The sequence below is a fragment of the Lactuca sativa genome, chromosome 1 (assembly GCF_002870075.4).
Source record: "Lactuca sativa cultivar Salinas chromosome 1, Lsat_Salinas_v11, whole genome shotgun sequence".
NCBI classification, from domain to species: domain Eukaryota; kingdom Viridiplantae; phylum Streptophyta; class Magnoliopsida; order Asterales; family Asteraceae; genus Lactuca; species Lactuca sativa.
Genome location: NC_056623.2, coordinates 230,529,345 through 230,542,145, shown reverse-complemented (window position 1 = coordinate 230,542,145; position 12,801 = coordinate 230,529,345). Strand labels below are relative to the sequence as shown.

Sequence of the window (12,801 nt, the reverse complement as noted above, 5' to 3'; positions counted from 1 at the left end):
TCTTTAGAAGTTTTAGGTATTTTCATTATGTAATTAAGATAAATCCATACATCATTTGATGTATGGGTAGATTTTATCATATTAATTTGTGTTTTTTAGTTTATATAATGAACAATATCGATTTTCTTGGATGTTACACAAGTATGTTTGAATTATTAAACAATGTAAATTTAAATGTTCAATAATCTTGTAAATGTCATAATGCAATGTGAAGCTGAATGAAGATATAATTTGCGATTCTAACAAAACGTATATATTGAATAAAATGGGTGTACAACAATAATACTATTCTGAAAGAAAATGAAAACAAATTTATAGTCTTACCATTTGTATATTGTTGTTATATACTTTTGATCATGTAAATCGTTTATAGAATTCATAAACGTATTTTATAAAATGCAAATGTTGCTGCAATTCTATCAGAATTTTGGGCTTATAAGGATAACACAACCCAGAAGGTTAATATTATTCTGAAAGAAATGTGAAAAAAAATCATATTATTGGCATTAGTATAATGTTGTTTATAAATGTGACGACCCGAAAGTTTTATTTGTATAAATTCCGCAATTACGAAATCCAAAAATTAGCCAAATTTATTTCAAAACATTTTTGGCCGGATTTAATCTCGTTGGAATATTTAAATAATATTGGTCAAGCGAACCAAAAATAAGGAAGTATAAATTTACAGTTGTCGTGTTTAACGTAAGTCGTGAAACTCTAAAAATTTGGAGTTTATGGGAGAAAACTCGGAGTTTAGACCGTAAACCCCAATGACTATATATATGGCACTTAGCCATTTTCCTTCATTTCTTCCATTCCAAGCTAGAGAAAACCCAATTTCTCTCCCAAGGATCGTCAAGATTTCGTCCCCAACCCTCGTATACGTAAGTTCTTCTATCCTAGCGTACATTAAGGCTTTTTATACTTCCATGTATCAAGAAATCACCCAAGAAACACCAAGAACAAGGTGTTTACGGTCCAAGGTGTTCTTGGAATGTAAACCCTATAATGGCTGCCAAAGTGTGCCTTGGTTCATTCTAAGCCTTGACAATTAGAATAGATCATTTCCTTGATAATTTTAGCACTTGAAAATCATCAAATCCCCATCTTCATATGTGTTTACGGTTTGGGGAGACTTCCCCAAAACTGTAAACACCTCCAAGAGGTGTTTAGATGACCCTAATGCGTTCTACTGGTTGTGTACTGGAATAGAACCTTACATGCATGAACTAGGAACCCCAAAAATATGAAATGAATGGACAATCATGACTTTACGGTTTGGGAAGGTCTCCCAAAACTGTAAACACCCAAGGGATTGGTCTAAGGATCATAAACTCCATAAAGTGTCCATTTTGAGCCCTAGTCACTTACATAACCCTTGATTCAAGTCTAGCATAATTCCTTGAGTGAGATAAGACCTTTAAACACCCCATGGCACCACTACCATGAGTTTACGGCCGTAAACTCATGGGGTTTATGGTCCAAAAACCGTAAACACCCCTGAGGGGCATCATTTGAAGAGTAAACTCCAATGTGAGGTCATACTCTCTTTATATGCAACCCTTGGTACTCCTAGCACTTGTAGAAAAGTTTTCGAAATTCATTTGATTTAATTAAATTATCTTTGCAGACACATTTCAATTACTAATCTATTTCTCAAGATAAATAATTATTTCACAAAACACCAACTACTATTTGCCAAAATATGAATAATTTTGCAATATATGGATTCTTTTGGAAAAATAATAGTATTTTTCTTTTCCACAAAATATGAATTGTTTTGGAAAATAATAACTTTCTTTTCCACAAAATAGAATACAAATAATCGTTTCACATATGAATAATTTTGCAAAAATAATAATTTGTTTTAACCTTAGCTAGAGTAACGTTTTTTCTCTTTCACATTTTGACACAGAAGTTGTATTTCTGATTGTGCGTCACAAACCACCGCAATATGTTTTTCCATTCTTATCTTTTCTTCGCATCATTTTCAAAGGCTACACAAAAATTCAAACACAATATTACTTTCTAAAACAGAAAATAATATTAATTTAAAAGTAAAAAAATGGTTATAATTTAGATATTATGAAACAATGTTGGGCTAAAAAATGAACACAACTACTGAAATGTGACATCGATTTTGTAATATTCTAATTTTAGGAGATGAATATTAGTTTTTGTTTCGGTTCTCAAGGCACGATCTTACTGCAACAGAGAAGGAGAAGTTGAAAGTGATTCTTCATCTACATAGTCTGTCTGATTATATCCATTATGTTTAAAATTTACCTGTTTTGACTCAATTATGCTTTTTCATCGTATGTTTCTTCAGCAACTACTGGAAAGTGATGACTTCTACAGAATTAGATTGTTGGAATAAACCTGATAGCAAAAAATGTTCATGTGAAAACTGTCATTGACTAAAACCATGGTCGTAACCGAACCCCGCGGAGCGACGTACCCCAGCTAGTTATAGTTGAAAATGAAAATTATGTAAGAAAAAAGATAATGTGAAATTTATAAAAATCTTAGAAATAAATCAAGTTAGAATTTGAATTATAAGAATATTAGACAATTACAATGTATATATATGATACAAAACCGTGTAGTATGATGGGTTTAGGTCGCTAAGCTTATATATCCTTAATGTTATATTAATTTTTCCTAGCTTATATACCCTTAATGGGTTTAGGTAGGATAATTTGTCTACATTTTAATATAATCACAACCTATATCTTTATGTTTTAAATGGAAACTTGTATAGATAAATTGAATTGTACATTTCATAAAATCAAGCAGTGCGGCTTTAATGCATATGAATGGTAACGGTATCTCGACTAAACTTTTTGATCCATAATCTATTATTTACACACCATAACTTTGATGTTGAACTTCACTTTAGAGGAACCTCATAAAAGAGGGCGTATGGAAACAGTTGTAACTTTCCAATAAATGTGACCGTTGAGCCCATAGTAGGGTTTTATATGAAAATTTTTTATTATTCCGAGAATTTTTTTTGTAAAATTAAAGCTTTTTTTAACAGAATTTTTTTGTTATTTTGGAAAAATTACATAATTTGTAATTTCTTGTTAAAATAATAAAAAAATTGACGTTTTCGTTAATTTGGGAAAATATTAAATAATCTGAACTTTTATGTTAAAAGTTGATTTAAAAATTTATCAAAGAAATTTCCACCATAACAGGACTTTTCTATGTATAATCCTACCTTATATTACCCTAAATTTTAATATATAAATTATGTAATTTTTTTAACGGTTTGTTAGTTGTTTGAGATTAGTATCACCAAATTAATACAATTCATCAAAAAAAAACCTCAAACTTAATAGGCAAAACCTCTACAAATTAGAATATTTCGACATTGACAATTTGCTTGGCAACAAATGAAAATCTTGTACACAAATGTAATCAGAGCCGGCCCAATGCAGGTTCATCCAGTGCTATTGAACAGGGCCCAAAAAATTAGAGGGCCCATTTTTTTTGCATTCTGTAATAGGTATGTTAATTCGGCCCAAAAAAATTAGGTCATAACCATATATCATCAGCCGACGAACGCGGGAAGCAACAAAAGCTGTGGACGCATGAAGCAACAAAAGCGGGAGCGGGAACTGAATTTTCGGGAAAAAAAAAACTCTTCGGTTTCTTCATTGATAACGCACGCATGGATAATAGGAATCATCATTACTGGAACAGTAACTTCAATTTACATTCATTTATCTTTCGATTCTATTCCATCAATTTACATTCACTTCTTAGTTCTCCCTTCTTTATCTTCTTCTTCACTGATCAGTTTTTACAAAGATTACCAACAATTTTAGAAGCTTCAAAATCAGAATTCGGAATCATCAAATTTCGAAATCAGAAGGTTCAAAATCAGAATTCTGAAATTCGAAATAAGAAGCTTCAAAAATCAAAATCTTATAGCTTAAGGTTTCGAAATCAAAGGTATAATACTAAACTGAAACTTTAGTTTTGTTTTTCATGGGTTTGTTTTTTCTAATTGAGTAATTTCATAATTTCAGATTTCTTATCGGTTCTTCTTTATTCATTTTCTTTAATTCCAAATTACTGAATCAGGAGGAACAATCAACAATATCAGTTTTCAAAGCTTTGAACTTACAAGGAACAAGGAATTGAGGTAAATTCTAATTTCAAAATTCTACTTTTTCTGATTTTTTGTTTATGATAATTTCTAATTTGTAAGAACTAAGAAGTAATTATGATCTCACCATCTCAGATATCAGATTTTCTGATTTCCTTAGAAGCACATTCTTGTTTTTTGGATTTGAAGTGTCAAAAATAATAAGGTATTTTTGGATTTATGCTATGATATCATTGCAGATTTTGTGATTTCTTAAAAGCATATTCTGATTTTTTTTTTCTTTGCAGTCCAGTTTTGATACTTCTCTTGGTGATTAGAAGTGTGGAAAATCTGAATCAAGAAGGAATCTATAAATTGGAAGTCATAAATAAGGTCGTTTCTTTCTTTTCTATAACTTATGATGCCTCCTAGAATAAAAAAAATATGCATCTGGATATGAAAAACGTAAAAAGAAACAAAAAATTGAAGAAGATAATAAAACTCAAGCAGGATCTATGGATAAGTTTATAACAAAAAAAAAACACAAAACTTTATGGAAAATGAAACACAAAACATTAATGAAGCTAATCTTGATAATAATGATAATGATAATGTTAATGTTGATGTTGATGTTGATGTTGATGTTAATTTGAATGCTAGTGATAATGTTGATGTTAATGATAATCCTAATGTTGTTGATGATAATGTTGATTTTCACATTTTTGATATATTTGATCCAAGAAATTGGGATGCTCTTGATTCTAATATGATAAATATTTTAGTATTGAAAGGTCCTAAAAGAGATTTGTCTATTACAAAAGGTCCTAAAGATAAATATTTAAGAAGATTTTCTGCAACATATTATACTAAAACTTTACCAAATGGGGAAAAATGTGATAGAGATTGGCTTGTTTATTCTAAAGAAATTGATAAAATTTTTTGTTTTTGTTGTAAAATATTTCGAAAAAGGTGTGGGAAGGGTCAATTAGCAAATGAGGATTTTAGAGATTGGATACATCTTAACACTAGAATTAAAGAGCATGAAACTAGTATGGAATATGTTAAAAATATAAATACTTGGTATGATTTGCGTTTAAGATTACAAAAAAATAAAACTATTGATAATGCGGCTCAAAAACAATTAGAAAAAGAAAAAGTTCATTGGAGATAAGTTTTGTTGAGAATTATTTCTATTGTGATATTTCTTGCTAAACGTAATCTAGCTTTTTGTGGTACTAATGAGAAATTGTATGAAGATAACAATGGAAATTTTTTAGGATTATTTGAAATGTTGGCTGAGTTTGACATGGTTTCTTATGACCATATACAACGTATTACAAATGAAATTGGTACCCATAAACATTATGTTGGGCATAGGATACAAAATGAATTAATACTTTTGCTTTCTTCAGAAATAAAGTCTATGATTATTAAAAAGATAAAAAATGCAAAATATTTTTCAATAATACTTGATTGTACTCCCGATATAAGTCACCAAGAGCAAATGACTATTATTTTAAGATATGTAGATGTCTCGTCAAATGTTGTTTGCATCGAAGAATCTTTTTTAGGGTTTTTAGATGTAAATGATACAACCGGCCAAGGACTCTTTGATGTTTTACAAAATGAATTGAATTTGCTTGATCTTGACATTAACAATGTACGTGGTCAAGGTTATGATAATGGATCAAATATGAAAGGAAAACATCAAGGAGTGCAAAAAAAGCTTTTAGATATAAATTCAAGGGCTTTTTATACTCCTTGTGGTTGTCATAGTTTGAAATTAACTTTGTGTGATATGGCTAATACTTGTGGTAAAGCTAAAAGTTTTTTTTTGGAACAATACAACGTATCTATACAATTTTTGCAAATTCCACTAAGAGTTGGCAAATTTTAAAAGATAATGTGAAAGGGTTAACTCCTAAATCGTTGTCATCCACTCGTTGGGAGAGTCGTGTTGATAGTATTAAAGCTATAAGATTTCAAATTTTCGATATACAAAAAGCTTTACTTCAAGTAGCCAAAAATGATAATGATCCAAAAATAACAAGTGAAGCTAAATCCTTAGCAAAAAATGAACTTGACAACTTTGAGTTTATATTGACATTAGTAATTTGGTATGAAATATTAAACACTGTTAATTTAATTAGCAAACAATTGCAATCAAAAGATATGTTTATTGATGTTGCTATGGAAAAAATAAAGGGGTTGATTTCGTATTTTAAGGAATATAGAGAAAATAGGTTTTTAAATGCCTTACAAACTGCAAAAGATATTGCCTTAGAAATGGACATTGATCCAATATTTCCTAAAAAACGTGAACCTAAAATAAAAAAACATTTTGATGAGATTTCAAACGATACTTCTTATAGTTTTTCACAATCCGCCCAAGAGAAATTTAGGGTTAAATATTTTATTTATATTGTTGATCAAGCAATTACTTCTTTAACTACACGGTTTGAACAATATCAACAATATGATAAAATATTTGGCTTTTTGTTTAATTCAGAAAAATTACTTTCATTAGATGATATAACCTTAAAGTCTTGTTGTATGTCTCTTGAAACTTCACTCAAGAAAGATGAACAATCGGATATTGATGGAAATGACTTATATGTTGAATTAAAATTACTTTTACATCTCTTGCCTAAGGAAAAATTGACAGCAATTGATATTCTAAATTTTTTAAAACGCGTTGATTGTTTTAGTATTACATCTATTGCATATAGAATTATGTTGACTATTCCTGTTACTGTTGCATCTGCAGAACGGAGTTTTTCAAAATTGAAGATTTTGAAGTCCTACTTAAGATCTACAATGACTCAAGAACGACTTAATGAATTGGCTTTGATGGCGATTGAGCGTAACATGTTGGATAAAGTTACTTATGAAGATGTTATTGAAAAGTTTATTTCAACGAATGTTAGGAGGATGACTATTTTCAAGTAGAAGCTATTTTTTTGTATTATTTTGAATGAAATTTTAATTTTATGTATTTGCAATAGAAAATTAAATTATATTTTTTTTTTGCTTAAATTTTGAGATCTTTCAAATTTTAGGGCCTATTTTTTGTTAAATCGCACAGGGTCACCAATATCTCGGGGCCGACCCTAAATGTAATATGTTTCTTATTATTTTTAATAGTTATACTATTATTATAAATATTATAATTTAAGTTTATTATATATAAAACAAATGTTATAGTTTTGAAACCAAAGTTCTAAATGAAGTGAGACTTGAGTTTGACGACAAAGTCAAGCGTAAGTCATGACAAACCTTGGCGGTCCATTATGTTTATCAAGACATGACAACTTTATTTATATTTTAAAACAAAAAAACAAAAACAAAAAAACAAAAAACATAACCCTTGAAAAAAACTAATGCCATGACGCGATAAGAAACATTCACATGTAATATTGGCGCCATGTTCATCAAACCCGTCTTTGACGTTTTTGTAACGGCTACACCCACCTTGCGCCATGGCGTGCCTTTTAGAACCATGTTTGAAATTATAGATCTATGATTTTCTTAAAGCTCAAAGGTTAAAAAAAAGTTTTAGATGTCCTTAATAGTAACGATTACATCTTTTATAACACAACTTATAAACCATTTATCACGAACCATATTTATTTGAAACTTTTAATACTTTTCAACTTATTACATTTAATTGTTTGGATATTTGAAATCGTTTGTGATGTGTTGTTAACTATATATAATAATTATCAACGTTTAAAATTAATTGAACTTATTCTATCTTAGTTAGGCTGTAACACTCTAGGAAGTGAACTTAATTATGTAATTATATAGTTGAGGTAAGACCAAATATCAAAGGCAAACCAAATATGTTTGATTTTGAATCATAAAGTTAAATTATCAATTTAACTAAATACAAAAAGTAAATTGGACGTTTTCTTTAAACTAAATTAAACTATATTTTATATAGCAAACAAAACTAAAACTTAATTAAAGTAGTATTTTAAAGTATTTTCAGTTATATCTTGAATTCACTTCTTGATTTATTAAAAGTGAAATTAATTTATATTATATATTACTATGTGTATATCTGTGCAAAATAGCTGTAATAAATAATTTCCTTTAGTGAATATTGTTCTTTAAAAAACATGTCATATTTTGGAAGAACATGTGGCAGGTACACATTATTATTGGTCCGTTATGCATTTGTTAGATGTATGTACATAATACATAAACAACTTTATTTATTCTAGTTACAAAAAAAAAAAAAAAAGCAATGTTATTTTTTTTATTAGTTTAATAAAATATCCCTAACATTTTATAGGATATTGTATTTTTCACATTTTCCATACTAAAAACATAATTGTCATGAAATATATCAAATTATTGCCGCATGGTTTCAATCAGATATAGTTAGATAATTACCAAACAACCAATTATAAAAATATATACACATATATTCACATCAATTTTGGTAGATCGAAATTTACGATCACAAATTAGCATTTAGTTCACCAAAATTAAATTAGTGCATGGCTCTATTGACATCGAAAATATTGGGTTTCACTAATTCAAATTGAAAATATTACGCTCACTAAATTTAAATTTTAGAGGGGTTCTAGTTTTGAAAATAGGTATTGTAAATGATGATCATCTAATGTGGAGTAATGTTCAAGCTTGGGCATTGTGTCGGCTTAACTTTATTCAACTACTAACAATGACTAAACGAGACAATTTTTGTGATTTTTAAAAGTACGTCTCAAAAGGATTTGCAAACTCATGGGAGTTAAGGGTGACCTAATCAAATTTACGAATGCATCTGATAGCCAATTTGAAAAATAACTATATAAGAATAATTATTACAAGTTCAATAACCTATGATGTTACCCCAATATATATAGCACAAAAAGTAAGATCTTTATAGTTACATAGTTATTTTATAACATCAACATAGTTTTATATAATTTTTTTAACGGTTTGATTTCTTTTCATAAGAAATTTACTTATTACCCAAATTAAAAAGCAAACAATGTAACCTTTTTCATATCGGTGTAAAGAGTTAGTTTTGTTTCATGCCCTTAACGTGTTTTTTTAGAAAACATTCAAGATATTTGTGTATTGTTGTTCGTTACTTGGGTGAGGCCAAACCAAACTTTAGAAGCACCACGTATCAGTTTAGAATTTAGGAAATGTTATTCGGGTATTTTAGTTTCTTCAAATAGATGAAATTATAAGTTGAAATGAGATATTCGCCAACAAGGGGAGAATGTAACGAAGGAAAAAACAAAGAGATGAGAATATTTTAGTAGGTAAAAATTATTTTTCAAGAATAACTTAACCAAACCTTCTTAGTCGATCATATTCAGGGGCCGGTCCAGACGGTGGGCAACACAGACGATCGCCTAGGGCCCACGTCTCTAGGGGACCCAAAATTTATGGGCTATGTAGTGTATATTATTAAAAAAAATATTGCCTAAATGATTTTTAGGACGTAAAGTTGGTTTAAACTCAAATTCACTCAAAAGATAAACAATTTGGTTTGCTTGTTATTGCTAATTGAACACGTCTATATCGAACAATAAATGATATTTTTTTAAATCTTTATTTATTTGTCTTTGAGGGACCCTATTTTACTTTTCGCCCCGGGCCTTAGATACGTTTGGACCGGCCCTGATCATATTTAACATGTTTGGTTATAAAATATGATGACGCATTGTGAAATTGGCGAAAAATAATGTAGAAGTGGACGAATCGGTGTGCATATTTATAAAAAAAAACACTTTACTACATAATTTGAGAAAAAATTCAATTCATTGCATAAATTCTATCTAAACCTATACATTATTTATTACGTCGAGTTTTTCCTTATATCCATGAATTTTAAGAACCAAGTGAAAACTAAAAACTAAATAAAAACTTCTGGTTAATTAAAAAAAAAACTATCCAATTCTCCCGTAAATACATTCTAAAGAGATAGGATATATATATATATATATATATATATATATATATATATATATATATATATATATATATATATATATATATATATATATATATATATATATATATATATATATATATATATATATATATATATATATATATATATATATATATGGAGATCATCAAATTAAAACACATAAAAGGTTGAGAACGCGAGAATAGTTGTACAGAAATCATTTTATGAGGGCATAAATAGAATTTTTACCATCTAATTATATTATGATTTCCTAAATTTTAGTGATTATGATGACAATTACCTAAAATATCTCAATTTTTAGATTTTATTCTTTTAATGAACAAATAATTAATAAAATCATGATTTAATATCTATCTAAAAAACTTTTTTTTTTCAGTTCATTTTTTATTTTTATGTTTCACTTTTAACAATAAAATATCAAGAGAATGAAGAATTTATCGGTTTACCTCATTTATTTTTTTAAACAAATATCTTCATAAATAATGATTTATACATTTCATTTTTAAATGAATAAAAATGTAAATTACAAATGAATTAACTCAGTTGTATTTATGAATACACTTGTAAAATCATAAATAAATAAAACCCGGAAAAAAGATTATAAAATCAACTAAAATGGTACTAATAGATAAATAAATAAAACACATTTCTATTCATATAAGAATATAATTATAATAGTAAATGAATAAATTACCATATATATTTTTTGACATTGAAACTAGTAATGTAATTACAATCATAAATGAATAAAACACATTGTGCTCCTTCCGAAAGATGTATTGGTGTCGGTGTTTCATTTGGTAAATCCCCAACCTCCAGTATGCATGTTTATTCATTGTATCTGCAAAATGTTAAAGAAATAATTATGTATAATTATATAGTCATTCACACATAAATACAATGATATTCATGTTGGGATTATTATGTTGCGTCATGGGCTTGGTCCTTAGCCCAGTTTTGATTGCCGGTTTGGGCCTGTCCAACCGTGCATGTTTTTGTTCTAGGGTTTAGTATATAAGCTGCATACATGCAGTCTTAGGAGTTAAGGCTTTAATTATTTTTCTCACTGAGTTTTGTAAACCCTAGCTCTCCTCTACAGTGGAAGTTCTTTGTCGAGCTCTGCTGAGGCGTGACTTTGTTGAATCATAAGCACATATTTGATTCTATCCTGTGTTCATACTCTTACTTTGTTTGTCTTGTTTGATTTTCATATTCTTACCTGTGAAAGATTTAATCGATCAAGAGTTTTATTCTCATCAATTGGTATCAGAGCAGGAGACTGTGTAATTCATACACATCTCTTCTGTCGAAGAAGTTATTAGGGTTTTTAATTCCGCATTGATTGATATTAATTGAGCCGTCATTCCATATTGACGTATCTCATTAATCGTTGATCTAACCCTAACGATATATTACAAGTCTGATCTTTTACAGGTAATCGATCAAAAGTCATTACAATGTCCATGGATGCTTCACAAACCAATCCAATCAACATCTCCAACAACATTGGTTCTACGACAAGGATTCCAATTTTGTATACTCAAGACTATGAAGTTTGGACGCATCACTTCGAAGATTATGTGATTAGATCGGAGGATAATGGATACTTGATCTGGGAAGCGATCACTGTTGGCCCATTCGCTAACTCAAGCACCTCTAAGATTGTCAAAACTCAGAAGGAGTACAATCAGCTTGTTAACGATGTCAAAGATATTCCTCAAGACGAGAAGGAAAAGTTTCAATGTAACATCAAGGCCCTGAGGATGATATGGTTTGCTTTGTAGTCAGATACATTTCGTTTGGTAACTTCTTGTGCCACTGCTAAAGAGATTTGGGACAGATTAAAAGAATTGTATTCCACTGACGAAGACTTGGAACATTCAATTCAAACTCTCTTGCTCTCTGAATTTGGAGATTTTAAGCAGAAGCCTGAAGAGAAACTAGTTCAAGCCTTTGATCGCTTTAATCATCTTTTAAGCAAGATGATAAAGCATGGGATTGAAAGGAAAGTTATTGAACAAAAGGTTACTTTCATGAACGGTCTTAGATCTGAATGGATGGCTGTTGTATCTACAGTTAAAGCTCATGAACAGTTCAAGTCATATTCTATGGCGAAACTAGTGGGTATTTTGAAATCCCATGAAAGTGCACTGCCTAAGGAAACAAATGTGGTTTCCAGTTTGGGTTCTTTAGCTCTTGTCTCTAAAGGAAAAAGCTTGGTTGAAGAAGAAGAGGAATTGGATCTTGCCAATTATGATCTAACTGGTGAAGAATATGCCATGATGGTATCCAATCCCAGAAAATTCATTAAGAAGAAATTCCCAGCCAACAAGAACCGAAACTAGCAGGGAAGTTACAGCGCCAAAAAGATCAAGGAGGAACCGAAGATGGGGACGAAGTCTGAAGAGTCAAAGAAAGAAGGGAAAGTTGGTGGAGACTCAGGATTTGATTGCCATTACTGTGGAGGCAAGAACCATTTTGCAAAATATTGTATGCTGAAAAAGAAAGAAGAAAAGATAAATGATGGAGATGAGGAAGCGAGCCTCCTAAGAAGACTGGAGGAAATCAAGAAAAGAAAGTCTGCTGCTAACAATACTACTATGAATGCTTTAATTGTGCAGGATACATACAACCGTGATGAATTTGGTGGTGTGGAAGTATGGTCCACAGATTCAGAGGATGAAGAAGTCAGGAAGCCCACTCATGGGAAGGCTATAATGGCGAAAGAAGAACCTGTAACAGGAATGTG

General features: G+C 29.6%; 1 pseudogene; it reads left to right on the top strand.

The window, feature by feature from the left end:
• Positions 1–4,649: 4,649 nt before the first annotated feature.
• LOC111879353 (uncharacterized) lies at positions 4,650–7,045 on the top strand (annotated as a pseudogene).
• The last annotated feature ends 5,756 nt before the right edge of the window (positions 7,046–12,801 follow it).